The 17,478-nt window shown below is 43.7% G+C and overlaps 13 non-coding genes across 13 annotated transcripts; all 13 read left to right on the top strand.

The window, feature by feature from the left end:
• The first annotated feature begins 1,088 nt into the window (after nucleotides 1-1,088).
• LOC137050117 (small nucleolar RNA U3) lies at nucleotides 1,089-1,302 on the top strand. Its single transcript, XR_010899874.1, has one exon. It is a non-coding gene; the product is annotated as a small nucleolar RNA U3 (small nucleolar RNA).
• A 1,105-nt stretch (nucleotides 1,303-2,407) lies between these two features.
• On the top strand, nucleotides 2,408-2,621 carry LOC137050070 (small nucleolar RNA U3). The gene has a single exon (XR_010899829.1). It is a non-coding gene; the product is annotated as a small nucleolar RNA U3 (small nucleolar RNA).
• A 1,105-nt stretch (nucleotides 2,622-3,726) lies between these two features.
• LOC137050083 (small nucleolar RNA U3) lies at nucleotides 3,727-3,940 on the top strand. The gene has a single exon (XR_010899842.1). It is a non-coding gene; the product is annotated as a small nucleolar RNA U3 (small nucleolar RNA).
• A 1,104-nt stretch (nucleotides 3,941-5,044) lies between these two features.
• LOC137050116 (small nucleolar RNA U3) lies at nucleotides 5,045-5,258 on the top strand. Its single transcript, XR_010899873.1, has one exon. It is a non-coding gene; the product is annotated as a small nucleolar RNA U3 (small nucleolar RNA).
• A 1,105-nt stretch (nucleotides 5,259-6,363) lies between these two features.
• LOC137050069 (small nucleolar RNA U3) lies at nucleotides 6,364-6,577 on the top strand. Its single transcript, XR_010899828.1, has one exon. It is a non-coding gene; the product is annotated as a small nucleolar RNA U3 (small nucleolar RNA).
• A 1,105-nt stretch (nucleotides 6,578-7,682) lies between these two features.
• On the top strand, nucleotides 7,683-7,896 carry LOC137050082 (small nucleolar RNA U3). Its single transcript, XR_010899841.1, has one exon. It is a non-coding gene; the product is annotated as a small nucleolar RNA U3 (small nucleolar RNA).
• A 1,104-nt stretch (nucleotides 7,897-9,000) lies between these two features.
• On the top strand, nucleotides 9,001-9,214 carry LOC137050081 (small nucleolar RNA U3). The gene has a single exon (XR_010899840.1). It is a non-coding gene; the product is annotated as a small nucleolar RNA U3 (small nucleolar RNA).
• Nucleotides 9,215-10,318: 1,104 nt separating this feature from the next.
• LOC137050133 (small nucleolar RNA U3) lies at nucleotides 10,319-10,532 on the top strand. The gene has a single exon (XR_010899889.1). It is a non-coding gene; the product is annotated as a small nucleolar RNA U3 (small nucleolar RNA).
• A 1,105-nt stretch (nucleotides 10,533-11,637) lies between these two features.
• On the top strand, nucleotides 11,638-11,851 carry LOC137050068 (small nucleolar RNA U3). Its single transcript, XR_010899827.1, has one exon. It is a non-coding gene; the product is annotated as a small nucleolar RNA U3 (small nucleolar RNA).
• A 1,105-nt stretch (nucleotides 11,852-12,956) lies between these two features.
• On the top strand, nucleotides 12,957-13,170 carry LOC137050080 (small nucleolar RNA U3). The gene has a single exon (XR_010899839.1). It is a non-coding gene; the product is annotated as a small nucleolar RNA U3 (small nucleolar RNA).
• A 1,104-nt stretch (nucleotides 13,171-14,274) lies between these two features.
• Nucleotides 14,275-14,488, top strand: LOC137050075 (small nucleolar RNA U3). The gene has a single exon (XR_010899835.1). It is a non-coding gene; the product is annotated as a small nucleolar RNA U3 (small nucleolar RNA).
• A 1,104-nt stretch (nucleotides 14,489-15,592) lies between these two features.
• LOC137049988 (small nucleolar RNA U3) lies at nucleotides 15,593-15,806 on the top strand. The gene has a single exon (XR_010899755.1). It is a non-coding gene; the product is annotated as a small nucleolar RNA U3 (small nucleolar RNA).
• Nucleotides 15,807-16,909: 1,103 nt separating this feature from the next.
• Nucleotides 16,910-17,123, top strand: LOC137050095 (small nucleolar RNA U3). The gene has a single exon (XR_010899852.1). It is a non-coding gene; the product is annotated as a small nucleolar RNA U3 (small nucleolar RNA).
• Nucleotides 17,124-17,478: the final 355 nt, after the last annotated feature.

Genomic DNA, 17,478 nt, shown 5'->3' with positions numbered 1-17,478 from the left:
TCATTTGGAGATTATTGTTTTTTTGGGCCTGCATCCCCTATAAAGCAAACTTTGTCCAAATGTGCAGTCAAGTGCTAACGTAGGTTGTGTGAGGCAGCAGTTTTGTTCAATCGTCAGCGTGTCCACCTGCTTGTTCTCCAAATATAGAACCACTCACAGGTGTAGCCAATGATGACTTTATGGACTTCATCATAAATTTGGGAACTCTACTTCTCTCAAGGCTGGATGGTCTTGAGTACAGACTCTTTCAGGATGAGGTGCTGATGCACAGGTTGGCCAAAGAGAACCCGGCTGAAGAGTAAAGGACAGAGTTAGTCTTGCAACGTCTTCTTTACCGTCTTTGCTTTTCTTCTGTTCCGTCTCCCCCCTTTAAGGTGGTCCAGCGTTGAAACAGATGTGGGGAACAAAGCCTCCATGCATACCCCAGCCCTGGAAGAACCTAAGTTCTCGGTTAAATAAAAGATCATTTCTGTTAACCTGGCTCCCGTCTCCCTTGTGATTGTGTTTTGTGGCAGATTAAATCTCGCCTCGGCTCTGGGCCCATGTCACAACGTCCTTTGTGTAAAGCGAACATTGTCTCATAAGACACAATACCACATCACTGCAAAAAGTTGATATGTTTGCAGCGTTGTGGTATTGCACCTCGGATAATACAGCAGATATACGAAATGAAATTTCATGGGAAAACCGGGCCTGTCACTGGGTAGTTGGGATATCAAAGTCAGCCTGAGCTCTTTTTTCTAAGTGCGCAACCAACATCAAGTTTCTGAAATGTCTACATTAAGAATCGTTAGTGCGTGTGTGGCTTTTTTCCTCTAAAAGATTTTCTACATTTAGCTTCAACGAGTGGACTACAAAGCATCACACCGGTAGCAATGCTCCAAAAAAAGTATGACTTTAAGGATTGTTGTTTGCATTCCACATATCTTAACAGTAGGCTTCAAGGAGATTGTGGAAGTGCCTTTGGCTCCGACGTGAGTGCTAAAATGTTCCGTAAACCTTAAAGCCCGCAGATTTCAACTACGCAAAACCGTTTGAGAGGAGAGGCGCATCAGAATGGAATGTCGGTTGAGTGCCGATGACTCGTTAAGACTATATTTTCAGGGATCATTTCTATAGTTCTTTGCTTGGAAATGTGTTTTGAAAATGTTTGTATCTCAACCAACAATGAAGAGTTGTGATGCTCCTTTCAGAGCGTGAACTGGGCACAGAGCGGCGACTTTGTTTGTGAACTCTGTGCTGTTGATGACCGTTCTGTATTGCTTTTTGCAATATTGAAGAAAGGGGTGTGTTCTGAGTGGTGTTTGTTGTTCAAATCTCACTTGGAGATTATTGTTTTTTGGGGCGTGCATCCCCTATAAAGCAAACTTTGTCCAAATGTGCAGTCAAGTGCTAGGAGTAGGTTGTGTGAGGCAGCAGTTTTGTTCAATCCTCAGCGTGTCCACCTGCTTGTTCTCCAAATATAAAACCACCTACAGGTGTAGCCAATGATGACTTTATGGACTTCATCATAAAATTGGGAACTCTACTTCTCTCAAGGCTGGATGGTCTTGAGTACAGACTCTTTCAGGATGAGGTGCTGATGCACAGGTTGTCCAAAGAGAAACCGGCTGAAGAGTAAAGGACAGAGTTAGCCTTGCAACGTCTTCTTTACCGTCTTTGCTTTTCTTCTGTTCCGTCTCCCCCCTTTAAGGTGGTCCAGCGTTGAAACAGATGTGGGGAACAAAGCCTCCATGCATACCCCAGCCCTGGAAGAACCTAAGTTCTCGGTTAAATAAAAGATCATTTCTGTTAACCTGGCTCCCGTCTCCCTTGTGATTGTGTTTTGTGGCAGATTAAATTTCGCCTCGGCTCTGGGCCCATGTCACAACGTCCTTTGTGTAAAGCGAACATTGTCTCATAAGACACAATACCACATCACTGCGAAAAGTTGACATGTTTGCAGCGATGTGGTATTGCACCTCAGATAATACAGCAGATATACGAAATGAGATTTCATGGGAAAACCGGGCCTGTCACTGGGTAGTTGGGATATCAAAGTCAGCCTGAGCTCTTTTTTCTAAATGCGCAACCAACATCAAGTTTCTGAAATGTCTACATTAAGAATCGTTAGTGCGTGTGTGGCTTTTTTCCTCTAAAAGATTTTCTACATTTAGCTTCAACGAGTGGACTACAAAGCATCACACCGGTAGCAATGCTGCAAAAAAAGTATGACTTTAAGGATTGTTGTTTGCATTCCACATATCTTAACAGTAGGCTTCAAGGAGATTGTGGAAGTGCCTTTGGCTCCGACGTGAGTGCTAAAATGTTCCGTAAACCTTAAAGCCCGCAGATTTCAACTACGCAAAACCGTTTGAGAGGAGAGGCGCATCAGAATGGAATGTCGGTTGAGTGCCCATGACTCGTTAAGACTATATTTTCAGGGATCATTTCTATAGTTCTTTGCTTGGAAATGTGTTTTGAAAATGTTTGTCTCCCAGCCCACGATGAAGAGTTGTGATGCTCCTTTCAGAGCGTGAACTGGGCACAGAGCGGCGACTTTGTTTGTGAACTCTGTGCTGTTGATGACCGTTCTGTATTGCTTTTTGCAATATTGAAGAAAGGGGTGTGTTCTGAGTGGTGTTTGTTGTTCAAGTCTCATTTGGAGATTATTGTTTTTTTGGGCCTGCATCCCCTATAAAGCAAACTTTGTCCAAATGTGCAGTCAAGTGCTAGGAGTAGGTTGTGTGAGGCAGCAGTTTTGTTCAATCGTCAGCGTGTCCACCTGCTTGTTCTCCAAATATAGAACCACTCACAGGTGTAGCCAATGATGACTTTATGGACTTCATCATAAATTTGGGAACTCTACTTCTCTCAAGGCTGGATGGTCTTGAGTACAGACTCTTTCAGGATGAGGTGCTGATGCACAGGTTGGCCAAAGAGAACCCGGCTGAAGAGTAAAGGACAGAGTTAGCCTTGCAACGTCTTCTTTACCGTCTTTGCTTTTCTTCTGTTCCGTCTCCCCCCTTTAAGGTGGTCCAGCGTTGAAACAGATGTGGGGAACAAAGCCTCCATGCATACCCCAGCCCTGGAAGAACCCAAGTTCTCGGTTAAATAAAAGATCATTTCTGTTAACCTGGCTCCCGTCTCCCTTGTGATTGTGTTTTGTGGCAGATTAAATCTCGCCTCGGCTCTGGGCCCATGTCACAACGTCCTTTGTGTAAAGCGAACATTGTCTCATAAGACACAATACCACATCACTGTGAAAAGTTGACATGTTTGCAGCGATGTGGTATTGCACCTCGGATAATACAGCAGATATACGAAATGAGATTTCATGGGAAAACCGGGCCTGTCACTGGGTAGTTGGGATATCAAAGTCAGCCTGAGCTCTTTTTTCTAAGTGCGCAACCAACATCAAGTTTCTGAAATGTCTACATTAAGAATCGTTAGTGCGTGTGTGGCTTTTTTCCTCTAAAAGATTTTCTACATTTAGCTTCAACGAGTGGACTACAAAGCATCACACCGGTAGCAATGCTGCAAAAAAAGTATGACTTTAAGGATTGTTGTTTGCATTCCACATATCTTAACAGTAGGCTTCAAGGAGATTGTGGAAGTGCCTTTAGCTCCGACGTAAGTGCTAAAATGTTCCGTAAACCTTAAAGCCCGCAGATTTCAACTACGCAAAACCGTTTGAGAGGAGAGGCGCATCAGAATGGAATGTCGGTTGAGTGCCCATGACTCGTTAAGACTATATTTTCAGGGATCATTTCTATAGTTCTTTGCTTGGAAATGTGTTTTGAAAATGTTTGTCTTCCAACCCACGATGAAGAGTTGTGATGCTCCTTTCAGAGCGTGAACTGGGCACAGAACGGTGACTTTGTTTGTGAACTCTGTGCTGTTGATGACCGTTCTGTATTGCTTTTTGCAATATTGAAGAAAGGGGTGTGTTCTGAGTGGTGTTTGTTGTTCAAGTCTCATTTGGAGATTATTGTTTTTTTGGGCCTGCATCCCCTATAAAGCAAACTTTGTCCAAATGTGCAGTCAAGTGCTAACGTAGGTTGTGTGAGGCAGCAGTTTTGTTCAATCGTCAGCGTGTCCACCTGCTTGTTCTCCAAATATAGAACCACTCACAGGTGTAGCCAATGATGACTTTATGGACTTCATCATAAATTTGGGAACTCTACTTCTCTCAAGGCTGGATGGTCTTGAGTACAGACTCTTTCAGGATGAGGTGCTGATGCACAGGTTGGCCAAAGAGAACCCGGCTGAAGAGTAAAGGACAGAGTTAGTCTTGCAACGTCTTCTTTACCGTCTTTGCTTTTCTTCTGTTCCGTCTCCCCCCTTTAAGGTGGTCCAGCGTTGAAACAGATGTGGGGAACAAAGCCTCCATGCATACCCCAGCCCTGGAAGAACCTAAGTTCTCGGTTAAATAAAAGATCATTTCTGTTAACCTGGCTCCCGTCTCCCTTGTGATTGTGTTTTGTGGCAGATTAAATCTCGCCTCGGCTCTGGGCCCATGTCACAACGTCCTTTGTGTAAAGCGAACATTGTCTCATAAGACACAATACCACATCACTGCAAAAAGTTGATATGTTTGCAGCGTTGTGGTATTGCACCTCGGATAATACAGCAGATATACGAAATGAAATTTCATGGGAAAACCGGGCCTGTCACTGGGTAGTTGGGATATCAAAGTCAGCCTGAGCTCTTTTTTCTAAGTGCGCAACCAACATCAAGTTTCTGAAATGTCTACATTAAGAATCGTTAGTGCGTGTGTGGCTTTTTTCCTCTAAAAGATTTTCTACATTTAGCTTCAACGAGTGGACTACAAAGCATCACACCGGTAGCAATGCTCCAAAAAAAGTATGACTTTAAGGATTGTTGTTTGCATTCCACATATCTTAACAGTAGGCTTCAAGGAGATTGTGGAAGTGCCTTTGGCTCCGACGTGAGTGCTAAAATGTTCCGTAAACCTTAAAGCCCGCAGATTTCAACTACGCAAAACCGTTTGAGAGGAGAGGCGCATCAGAATGGAATGTCGGTTGAGTGCCGATGACTCGTTAAGACTATATTTTCAGGGATCATTTCTATAGTTCTTTGCTTGGAAATGTGTTTTGAAAATGTTTGTATCTCAACCAACAATGAAGAGTTGTGATGCTCCTTTCAGAGCGTGAACTGGGCACAGAGCGGCGACTTTGTTTGTGAACTCTGTGCTGTTGATGACCGTTCTGTATTGCTTTTTGCAATATTGAAGAAAGGGGTGTGTTCTGAGTGGTGTTTGTTGTTCAAATCTCACTTGGAGATTATTGTTTTTTGGGGCGTGCATCCCCTATAAAGCAAACTTTGTCCAAATGTGCAGTCAAGTGCTAGGAGTAGGTTGTGTGAGGCAGCAGTTTTGTTCAATCCTCAGCGTGTCCACCTGCTTGTTCTCCAAATATAAAACCACCTACAGGTGTAGCCAATGATGACTTTATGGACTTCATCATAAAATTGGGAACTCTACTTCTCTCAAGGCTGGATGGTCTTGAGTACAGACTCTTTCAGGATGAGGTGCTGATGCACAGGTTGTCCAAAGAGAAACCGGCTGAAGAGTAAAGGACAGAGTTAGCCTTGCAACGTCTTCTTTACCGTCTTTGCTTTTCTTCTGTTCCGTCTCCCCCCTTTAAGGTGGTCCAGCGTTGAAACAGATGTGGGGAACAAAGCCTCCATGCATACCCCAGCCCTGGAAGAACCTAAGTTCTCGGTTAAATAAAAGATCATTTCTGTTAACCTGGCTCCCGTCTCCCTTGTGATTGTGTTTTGTGGCAGATTAAATTTCGCCTCGGCTCTGGGCCCATGTCACAACGTCCTTTGTGTAAAGCGAACATTGTCTCATAAGACACAATACCACATCACTGCGAAAAGTTGACATGTTTGCAGCGATGTGGTATTGCACCTCAGATAATACAGCAGATATACGAAATGAGATTTCATGGGAAAACCGGGCCTGTCACTGGGTAGTTGGGATATCAAAGTCAGCCTGAGCTCTTTTTTCTAAGTGCGCAACCAACATCAAGTTTCTGAAATGTCTACATTAAGAATCGTTAGTGCGTGTGTGGCTTTTTTCCTCTAAAAGATTTTCTACATTTAGCTTCAACGAGTGGACTACAAAGCATCACACCGGTAGCAATGCTGCAAAAAAAGTATGACTTTAAGGATTGTTGTTTGCATTCCACATATCTTAACAGTAGGCTTCAAGGAGATTGTGGAAGTGCCTTTGGCTCCGACGTGAGTGCTAAAATGTTCCGTAAACCTTAAAGCCCGCAGATTTCAACTACGCAAAACCGTTTGAGAGGAGAGGCGCATCAGAATGGAATGTCGGTTGAGTGCCCATGACTCGTTAAGACTATATTTTCAGGGATCATTTCTATAGTTCTTTGCTTGGAAATGTGTTTTGAAAATGTTTGTCTCCCAGCCCACGATGAAGAGTTGTGATGCTCCTTTCAGAGCGTGAACTGGGCACAGAGCGGCGACTTTGTTTGTGAACTCTGTGCTGTTGATGACCGTTCTGTATTGCTTTTTGCAATATTGAAGAAAGGGGTGTGTTCTGAGTGGTGTTTGTTGTTCAAGTCTCATTTGGAGATTATTGTTTTTATGGGCCTGCATCCCCTATATAGCAAACTTTGTCCAAATGTGCAGTCAAGTGCTAGGAGTAGGTTGTGTGAGGCAGCAGTTTTGTTCAATCGTCAGCGTGTCCACCTGCTTGTTCTCCAAATATAGAACCACCTACAGGTGTAGCCAGTGATGACTTTATGGACTTCATCATAAAATTGGGAACTCTACTTCTCTCAAGGCTGGATGGTCTTGAGTACAGACTCTTTCAGGATGAGGTGCTGATGCACAGGTTGGCCAAAGAGAACCCAGCTGAAGAGTAAAGGACAGAGTTAGCCTTGCAACGTCTTCTTTACCGTCTTTGCTTTTCTTCTGTTCCGTCTCCCCCCTTTAAGGTGGTCCAGTGTTGAAACAGATGTGGGGAACAAAGCCTCCATGCATACCCCAGCCCTGGAAGAACCTAAGTTCTCGGTTAAACAAAAGATAATTTCTGTTAACCTGGATCCCGTCTCCCTTGTGATTGTGTTTTGTGGCAGATTAAATCTCGCCTCGGCTCTGGGCCCATGTCACAACGTCCTTTGTGTAAAGCGAACATTGTCTCATAAGACACAATACCACATCACTGCGAAAAGTTGACATGTTTGCAGCGATGTGGTATTGCACCTCGGATAATACAGCAGATATACGAAATGAGATTTCATGGAAAAACCAGGCCTGGCACTGGGTAGTTGGGATATCAAAGTCAGCCTGAGCTCTTTTTTCTAAGTGCGCAACCAACATCAAGTTTCTGAAATGTCTACATTAAGAATCGTTAGTGCGTGTGTGGCTTTTTTCCTCTAAAAGATTTTCTACATTTAGCTTCAACGAGTGGACTACAAAGCATCACACCGGTAGCAATGCTGCAAAAAAAGTATGACTTTAAGGATTGTTGTTTGCATTCCACATATCTTAACAGTAGGCTTCAAGGAGATTGTGGAAGTGCCTTTAGCTCCGACGTAAGTGCTAAAATGTTCCGTAAACCTTAAAGCCCGCAGATTTCAACTACGCAAAACCGTTTGAGAGGAGAGGCGCATCAGAATGGAATGTCGGTTGAGTGCCCATGACTCGTTAAGACTATATTTTCAGGGATCATTTCTATAGTTCTTTGCTTGGAAATGTGTTTTGAAAATGTTTGTCTTCCAACCCACGATGAAGAGTTGTGATGCTCCTTTCAGAGCGTGAACTGGGCACAGAACGGTGACTTTGTTTGTGAACTCTGTGCTGTTGATGACCGTTCTGTATTGCTTTTTGCAATATTGAAGAAAGGGGTGTGTTCTGAGTGGTGTTTGTTGTTCAAGTCTCATTTGGAGATTATTGTTTTTTTGGGCCTGCATCCCCTATAAAGCAAACTTTGTCCAAATGTGCAGTCAAGTGCTAACGTAGGTTGTGTGAGGCAGCAGTTTTGTTCAATCGTCAGCGTGTCCACCTGCTTGTTCTCCAAATATAGAACCACTCACAGGTGTAGCCAATGATGACTTTATGGACTTCATCATAAATTTGGGAACTCTACTTCTCTCAAGGCTGGATGGTCTTGAGTACAGACTCTTTCAGGATGAGGTGCTGATGCACAGGTTGGCCAAAGAGAACCCGGCTGAAGAGTAAAGGACAGAGTTAGCCTTGCAACGTCTTCTTTACCGTCTTTGCTTTTCTTCTGTTCCGTCTCCCCCCTTTAAGGTGGTCCAGCGTTGAAACAGATGTGGGGAACAAAGCCTCCATGCATACCCCAGCCCTGGAAGAACCCAAGTTCTCGGTTAAATAAAAGATCATTTCTGTTAACCTGGCTCCCGTCTCCCTTGTGATTGTGTTTTGTGGCAGATTAAATCTCGCCTCGGCTCTGGGCCCATGTCACAACGTCCTTTGTGTAAAGCGAACATTGTCTCATAAGACACAATACCACATCACTGTGAAAAGTTGACATGTTTGCAGCGATGTGGTATTGCACCTCGGATAATACAGCAGATATACGAAATGAGATTTCATGGGAAAACCGGGCCTGTCACTGGGTAGTTGGGATATCAAAGTCAGCCTGAGCTCTTTTTTCTAAGTGCGCAACCAACATCAAGTTTCTGAAATGTCTACATTAAGAATCGTTAGTGCGTGTGTGGCTTTTTTCCTCTAAAAGATTTTCTACATTTAGCTTCAACGAGTGGACTACAAAGCATCACACCGGTAGCAATGCTGCAAAAAAAGTATGACTTTAAGGATTGTTGTTTGCATTCCACATATCTTAACAGTAGGCTTCAAGGAGATTGTGGAAGTGCCTTTAGCTCCGACGTAAGTGCTAAAATGTTCCGTAAACCTTAAAGCCCGCAGATTTCAACTACGCAAAACCGTTTGAGAGGAGAGGCGCATCAGAATGGAATGTCGGTTGAGTGCCCATGACTCGTTAAGACTATATTTTCAGGGATCATTTCTATAGTTCTTTGCTTGGAAATGTGTTTTGAAAATGTTTGTCTTCCAACCCACGATGAAGAGTTGTGATGCTCCTTTCAGAGCGTGAACTGGGCACAGAACGGTGACTTTGTTTGTGAACTCTGTGCTGTTGATGACCGTTCTGTATTGCTTTTTGCAATATTGAAGAAAGGGGTGTGTTCTGAGTGGTGTTTGTTGTTCAAGTCTCATTTGGAGATTATTGTTTTTTTGGGCCTGCATCCCCTATAAAGCAAACTTTGTCCAAATGTGCAGTCAAGTGCTAACGTAGGTTGTGTGAGGCAGCAGTTTTGTTCAATCGTCAGCGTGTCCACCTGCTTGTTCTCCAAATATAGAACCACTCACAGGTGTAGCCAATGATGACTTTATGGACTTCATCATAAATTTGGGAACTCTACTTCTCTCAAGGCTGGATGGTCTTGAGTACAGACTCTTTCAGGATGAGGTGCTGATGCACAGGTTGGCCAAAGAGAACCCGGCTGAAGAGTAAAGGACAGAGTTAGTCTTGCAACGTCTTCTTTACCGTCTTTGCTTTTCTTCTGTTCCGTCTCCCCCCTTTAAGGTGGTCCAGCGTTGAAACAGATGTGGGGAACAAAGCCTCCATGCATACCCCAGCCCTGGAAGAACCTAAGTTCTCGGTTAAATAAAAGATCATTTCTGTTAACCTGGCTCCCGTCTCCCTTGTGATTGTGTTTTGTGGCAGATTAAATCTCGCCTCGGCTCTGGGCCCATGTCACAACGTCCTTTGTGTAAAGCGAACATTGTCTCATAAGACACAATACCACATCACTGCAAAAAGTTGATATGTTTGCAGCGTTGTGGTATTGCACCTCGGATAATACAGCAGATATACGAAATGAAATTTCATGGGAAAACCGGGCCTGTCACTGGGTAGTTGGGATATCAAAGTCAGCCTGAGCTCTTTTTTCTAAGTGCGCAACCAACATCAAGTTTCTGAAATGTCTACATTAAGAATCGTTAGTGCGTGTGTGGCTTTTTTCCTCTAAAAGATTTTCTACATTTAGCTTCAACGAGTGGACTACAAAGCATCACACCGGTAGCAATGCTCCAAAAAAAGTATGACTTTAAGGATTGTTGTTTGCATTCCACATATCTTAACAGTAGGCTTCAAGGAGATTGTGGAAGTGCCTTTGGCTCCGACGTGAGTGCTAAAATGTTCCGTAAACCTTAAAGCCCGCAGATTTCAACTACGCAAAACCGTTTGAGAGGAGAGGCGCATCAGAATGGAATGTCGGTTGAGTGCCGATGACTCGTTAAGACTATATTTTCAGGGATCATTTCTATAGTTCTTTGCTTGGAAATGTGTTTTGAAAATGTTTGTATCTCAACCAACAATGAAGAGTTGTGATGCTCCTTTCAGAGCGTGAACTGGGCACACAGCGGCGACTTTGTTTGTGAACTCTGTGCTGTTGATGACCGTTCTGTATTGCTTTTTGCAATATTGAAGAAAGGGGTGTGTTCTGAGTGGTGTTTGTTGTTCAAATCTCACTTGGAGATTATTGTTTTTTGGGGCGTGCATCCCCTATAAAGCAAACTTTGTCCAAATGTGCAGTCAAGTGCTAGGAGTAGGTTGTGTGAGGCAGCAGTTTTGTTCAATCCTCAGCGTGTCCACCTGCTTGTTCTCCAAATATAAAACCACCTACAGGTGTAGCCAATGATGACTTTATGGACTTCATCATAAAATTGGGAACTCTACTTCTCTCAAGGCTGGATGGTCTTGAGTACAGACTCTTTCAGGATGAGGTGCTGATGCACAGGTTGTCCAAAGAGAAACCGGCTGAAGAGTAAAGGACAGAGTTAGCCTTGCAACGACTTCTTTACCGTCTTTGCTTTTCTTCTGTTCCGTCTCCCCCCTTTAAGGTGGTGCAGCGTTGAAACAGATGTGGGGAACAAAGCCTCCATGCATACCCCAGCCCTGGAAGAACCTAAGTTCTCGGTTAAATAAAAGATCATTTCTGTTAACCTGGCTCCCGTCTCCCTTGTGATTGTGTTTTGTGGCAGATTAAATTTCGCCTCGGCTCTGGGCCCATGTCACAACGTCCTTTGTGTAAAGCGAACATTGTCTCATAAGACACAATACCACATCACTGCGAAAAGTTGACATGTTTGCAGCGATGTGGTATTGCACCTCAGATAATACAGCAGATATACGAAATGAGATTTCATGGGAAAACCGGGCCTGTCACTGGGTAGTTGGGATATCAAAGTCAGCCTGAGCTCTTTTTTCTAAGTGCGCAACCAACATCAAGTTTCTGAAATGTCTACATTAAGAATCGTTAGTGCGTGTGTGGCTTTTTTCCTCTAAAAGATTTTCTACATTTAGCTTCAACGAGTGGACTACAAAGCATCACACCGGTAGCAATGCTGCAAAAAAAGTATGACTTTAAGGATTGTTGTTTGCATTCCACATATCTTAACAGTAGGCTTCAAGGAGATTGTGGAAGTGCCTTTGGCTCCGACGTGAGTGCTAAAATGTTCCGTAAACCTTAAAGCCCGCAGATTTCAACTACGCAAAACCGTTTGAGAGGAGAGGCGCATCAGAATGGAATGTCGGTTGAGTGCCCATGACTCGTTAAGACTATATTTTCAGGGATCATTTCTATAGTTCTTTGCTTGGAAATGTGTTTTGAAAATGTTTGTCTCCCAGCCCACGATGAAGAGTTGTGATGCTCCTTTCAGAGCGTGAACTGGGCACAGAGCGGCGACTTTGTTTGTGAACTCTGTGCTGTTGATGACCGTTCTGTATTGCTTTTTGCAATATTGAAGAAAGGGGTGTGTTCTGAGTGGTGTTTGTTGTTCAAGTCTCATTTGGAGATTATTGTTTTTATGGGCCTGCATCCCCTATATAGCAAACTTTGTCCAAATGTGCAGTCAAGTGCTAGGAGTAGGTTGTGTGAGGCAGCAGTTTTGTTCAATCGTCAGCGTGTCCACCTGCTTGTTCTCCAAATATAGAACCACCTACAGGTGTAGCCAGTGATGACTTTATGGACTTCATCATAAAATTGGGAACTCTACTTCTCTCAAGGCTGGATGGTCTTGAGTACAGACTCTTTCAGGATGAGGTGCTGATGCACAGGTTGGCCAAAGAGAACCCAGCTGAAGAGTAAAGGACAGAGTTAGCCTTGCAACGTCTTCTTTACCGTCTTTGCTTTTCTTCTGTTCCGTCTCCCCCCTTTAAGGTGGTCCAGTGTTGAAACAGATGTGGGGAACAAAGCCTCCATGCATACCCCAGCCCTGGAAGAACCTAAGTTCTCGGTTAAACAAAAGATAATTTCTGTTAACCTGGATCCCGTCTCCCTTGTGATTGTGTTTTGTGGCAGATTAAATCTCGCCTCGGCTCTGGGCCCATGTCACAACGTCCTTTGTGTAAAGCGAACATTGTCTCATAAGACACAATACCACATCACTGCGAAAAGTTGACATGTTTGCAGCGATGTGGTATTGCACCTCGGATAATACAGCAGATATACGAAATGAGATTTCATGGAAAAACCAGGCCTGGCACTGGGTAGTTGGGATATCAAAGTCAGCCTGAGCTCTTTTTTCTAAGTGCGCAACCAACATCAAGTTTCTGAAATGTCTACATTAAGAATCGTTAGTGCGTGTGTGGCTTTTTTCCTCTAAAAGATTTTCTACATTTAGCTTCAACGAGTGGACTACAAAGCATCACACCGGTAGCAATGCTGCAAAAAAAGTATGACTTTAAGGATTGTTGTTTGCATTCCACATATCTTAACAGTAGGCTTCAAGGAGATTGTGGAAGTGCCTTTAGCTCCGACGTAAGTGCTAAAATGTTCCGTAAACCTTAAAGCCCGCAGATTTCAACTACGCAAAACCGTTTGAGAGGAGAGGCGCATCAGAATGGAATGTCGGTTGAGTGCCCATGACTCGTTAAGACTATATTTTCAGGGATCATTTCTATAGTTCTTTGCTTGGAAATGTGTTTTGAAAATGTTTGTCTTCCAACCCACGATGAAGAGTTGTGATGCTCCTTTCAGAGCGTGAACTGGGCACAGAACGGTGACTTTGTTTGTGAACTCTGTGCTGTTGATGACCGTTCTGTATTGCTTTTTGCAATATTGAAGAAAGGGGTGTGTTCTGAGTGGTGTTTGTTGTTCAAGTCTCATTTGGAGATTATTGTTTTTTTGGGCCTGCATCCCCTATAAAGCAAACTTTGTCCAAATGTGCAGTCAAGTGCTAACGTAGGTTGTGTGAGGCAGCAGTTTTGTTCAATCGTCAGCGTGTCCACCTGCTTGTTCTCCAAATATAGAACCACTCACAGGTGTAGCCAATGATGACTTTATGGACTTCATCATAAATTTGGGAACTCTACTTCTCTCAAGGCTGGATGGTCTTGAGTACAGACTCTTTCAGGATGAGGTGCTGATGCACAGGTTGGCCAAAGAGAACCCGGCTGAAGAGTAAAGGACAGAGTTAGCCTTGCAACGTCTTCTTTACCGTCTTTGCTTTTCTTCTGTTCCGTCTCCCCCCTTTAAGGTGGTCCAGCGTTGAAACAGATGTGGGGAACAAAGCCTCCATGCATACCCCAGCCCTGGAAGAACCCAAGTTCTCGGTTAAATAAAAGATCATTTCTGTTAACCTGGCTCCCGTCTCCCTTGTGATTGTGTTTTGTGGCAGATTAAATCTCGCCTCGGCTCTGGGCCCATGTCACAACGTCCTTTGTGTAAAGCGAACATTGTCTCATAAGACACAATACCACATCACTGTGAAAAGTTGACATGTTTGCAGCGATGTGGTATTGCACCTCGGATAATACAGCAGATATACGAAATCAGATTTCATGGGAAAACCGGGCCTGTCACTGGGTAGTTGGGATATCAAAGTCAGCCTGAGCTCTTTTTTCTAAGTGCGCAACCAACATCAAGTTTCTGAAATGTCTACATTAAGAATCGTTAGTGCGTGTGTGGCTTTTTTCCTCTAAAAGATTTTCTACATTTAGCTTCAACGAGTGGACTACAAAGCATCACACCGGTAGCAATGCTGCAAAAAAAGTATGACTTTAAGGATTGTTGTTTGCATTCCACATATCTTAACAGTAGGCTTCAAGGAGATTGTGGAAGTGCCTTTAGCTCCGACGTAAGTGCTAAAATGTTCCGTAAACCTTAAAGCCCGCAGATTTCAACTACGCAAAACCGTTTGAGAGGAGAGGCGCATCAGAATGGAATGTCGGTTGAGTGCCCATGACTCGTTAAGACTATATTTTCAGGGATCATTTCTATAGTTCTTTGCTTGGAAATGTGTTTTGAAAATGTTTGTCTTCCAACCCACGATGAAGAGTTGTGATGCTCCTTTCAGAGCGTGAACTGGGCACAGAACGGCGACTTTGTTTGTGAACTCTGTGCTGTTGATGACCGTTCTGTATTGCTTTTTGCAATATTGAAGAAAGGGGTGTGTTCTGAGTGGTGTTTGTTGTTCAAGTCTCATTTGGAGATTATTGTTTTTTGGGGCCTGCATCCCCTATAAAGCAAACTTTGTCCAAATGTGCAGTCAAGTGCTAGGAGTAGGTTGTGTGAGGCAGCAGTTTTGTTCAATCGTCAGCGTGTCCACCTGCTTGTTCTCCAAATATAGAACCACCTACAGGTGTAGCCAGTGATGATTTTATGGACTTCATCATAAAATTGGGAACTCTGCTTCTCTCAAGGCTGGATGGTCTTGAGTACAGACTCTTTCAGGATGAGGTGCTGATGCACAGGTTGGCCAAAGAGAAACCGGCTGAAGAGTAAAGGACAGAGTTAGCCTTGCAACGTCTTCTTTACCGTCTTTGCTTTTCTTCTGTTCCGTCTCCCCCCTTTAAGGTGGTCCAGCGTTGAAACAGATGTAGGGAACAAAGCCTCCATGCATACCCCAGCCCTGGAAGAACCTAAGTTCTCGGTTAAATAAAAGATCATTTCTGTTAACCTGGATCCCGTCTCCCTTGTGATTGTGTTTTGTGGCAGATTAAATCTCGCCTCGGCTCTGGGCCCATGTCACAACATCCTTTGTGTAAAGCGAACATTGTCTCATAAGACACAATACCACATCACTGCGAAAAGTTGACATGTTTGCAGCGATGTGGTATTGCACCTCGGATAATACAGCAGATATACGAAATGAGATTTCATGGGAAAACCGGGCCTGTCACTGGGTAGTTGGGATATCAAAGTCAGCCTGAGCTCTTTTTTCTAAGTGCGCAACCAACATCAAGTTTCTGAAATGTCTACATTAAGAATCGTTAGTGCGTGTGTGGCTTTTTTCCTCTAAAAGATTTTCTACATTTAGCTTCAACGAGTGGACTACAAAGCATCACACCGGTAGCAATGCTGCAAAAAAGTATGACTTTAAGGATTGTTGTTTGCATTCCACATATCTTAACAGTAGGCTTCAAGGAGATTGTGGAAGTGCCTTTAGCTCCGACGTAAGTGCTAAAATGTTCCGTAAACCTTAAAGCCCGCAGATTTCAACTACGCAAAACCGTTTGAGAGGAGAGGCGCATCAGAATGGAATGTCGGTTGAGTGCCCATGACTCTTTAAGACTATATTTTCAGGGATCATTTCTATAGTTTTTTGCTTGGAAATGTGTTTTGAAAATGTTTGTCTCCCAACCCACGATGAAGAGTTGTGATGCTCCTTTCAGAGCGTGAACTGGGCACAGAGCGGCGACTTTGTTTGTGAACTCTGTGCTGTTGATGACCGTTCTGTATTGCTTTTTGCAATATTGAAGAAAGGGGTGTGTTCTGAGTGGTGTTTGTTGTTCAAGTCTCATTTGGAGATTATTGTTTTTTTGGGCCTGCATCCCCTATAAAGCAAACTTTGTCCAAATGTGCAGTCAAGTGCTAACTTAGGTTGTATGAGGCAGCAGTTTTGTTCAATCGTCAGCGTGTCCACCTGCTTGTTCTCCAAATATAGAACCACTCACAGGTGTAGCCAATGATGACTTTATGGACTTCATCATAAATTTGGGAACTCTACTTCTCTCAAGGCTGGATGGTCTTGAGTACAGACTCTTTCAGGATGAGGTGCTGATGCACAGGTTGGCCAAAGAGAACCCGGCTGAAGAGTAAAGGACAGAGTTAGCCTTGCAACGTCTTCTTTATCGTCTTTGCTTTTCTTCTGTTCCGTCTCCCCCCTTTAAGGTGGTCCAGCATTGAAACAGATGTGGGGAACAAAGCCTCCATGCATACCCCAGCCCTGGAAGAACCTAAGTTCTTGGTTAAATAAAAGATAATTTCTGTTAACCTGGCTCCCGTCTCCCTTGTGATTGTGTTTTGTGGCAGATTAAATCTCGCCTCGGCTCTGGGCCCATGTCACAACGTCCTTTGTGTAAAGCGAACATTGTCTCATAAGACACAATACCACATCACTGCGAAAAGTTGACATGTTTGCAGCGATGTGGTATTGCACCTCGGATAATACAGCAGATATACGAAATGAGATTTCATGGGAAAACCTGGCCTGTCACTGGGTAGTTGGGATATCAAAGTCAGCCTGAGCTCTTTTTTCTAAGTGCGCAACCAACATCAAGTTTCTGAAATGTCTACATTAAGAATCGTTAGTGCGTGTGTGGCTTTTTTCCTCTAAAAGATTTTCTACATTTAGCTTCAACGAGTGGACTACAAAGCATCACACCGGTAGCAATGCTGCAAAAAAGTATGACTTTAAGGATTGTTGTTTGCATTCCACATATCTTAACAGTAGGCTTCAAGGAGATTGTGGAAGTGCCTTTAGCTCCGACGTAAGTGCTAAAATGTTCCGTAAACCTTAAAGCCCGCAGATTTCAACTACGCAAAACCGTTTGAGAGGAGAGGCGCATCAGAATGGAATGTGGGTTGAGTGCCCATGACTCTTTAAGACTATATTTTCAGGGATCATTTCTATAGTTCTTTGCTTGGAAATGTGTTTTGAAAATGTTTGTCTCCCAACCCACAATGAAGAGTTGTGATGCTCCTTTCAGAGCGTGAACTGGGCACAGAGCGGTGACTTTGTTTGTGAACTCTGTGCTGTTGATGACCGTTCTGTATTGCTTTTTGCAATATTGAAGAAAGGGGTGTGTTCTGAGTGGTGTTTGTTGTTCAAGTCTCATTTGGAGATTATTGTTTTTTTGGGCCTGCATCCCCTATAAAGCAAACTTTGTCCAAATGTGCAGTCAAGTGCTAACGCAGGTTGTGTGAGGCAGCAGTTTTGTTCAATCCTCAGCGTGTCCACCTGCTTGTTCTCCAAATATAGAACCACTCACAGGTGTAGCCAATGATGACTTTATGGACTTCATCATAAATTTGGGAACTCTACTTCTCTCAAGGCTGGATGGTCTTGAGTACAGACTCTTTCAGGATGAGGTGCTGATGCACAGGTTGGCCAAAGAGAACCCGGCTGAAGAGTAAAGGACAGAGTTAGCCTTGCAACGTCTTCTTTACTGTC

This window comes from Pseudorasbora parva, chromosome 20 (genome assembly GCF_024679245.1).
Source record: "Pseudorasbora parva isolate DD20220531a chromosome 20, ASM2467924v1, whole genome shotgun sequence".
NCBI classification, from domain to species: Eukaryota; Metazoa; Chordata; class Actinopteri; order Cypriniformes; family Gobionidae; genus Pseudorasbora; species Pseudorasbora parva.
The sequence above is the reverse complement of the archived record's forward strand: the minus strand, read 5'-3'. Positions and strand labels throughout refer to the sequence as shown.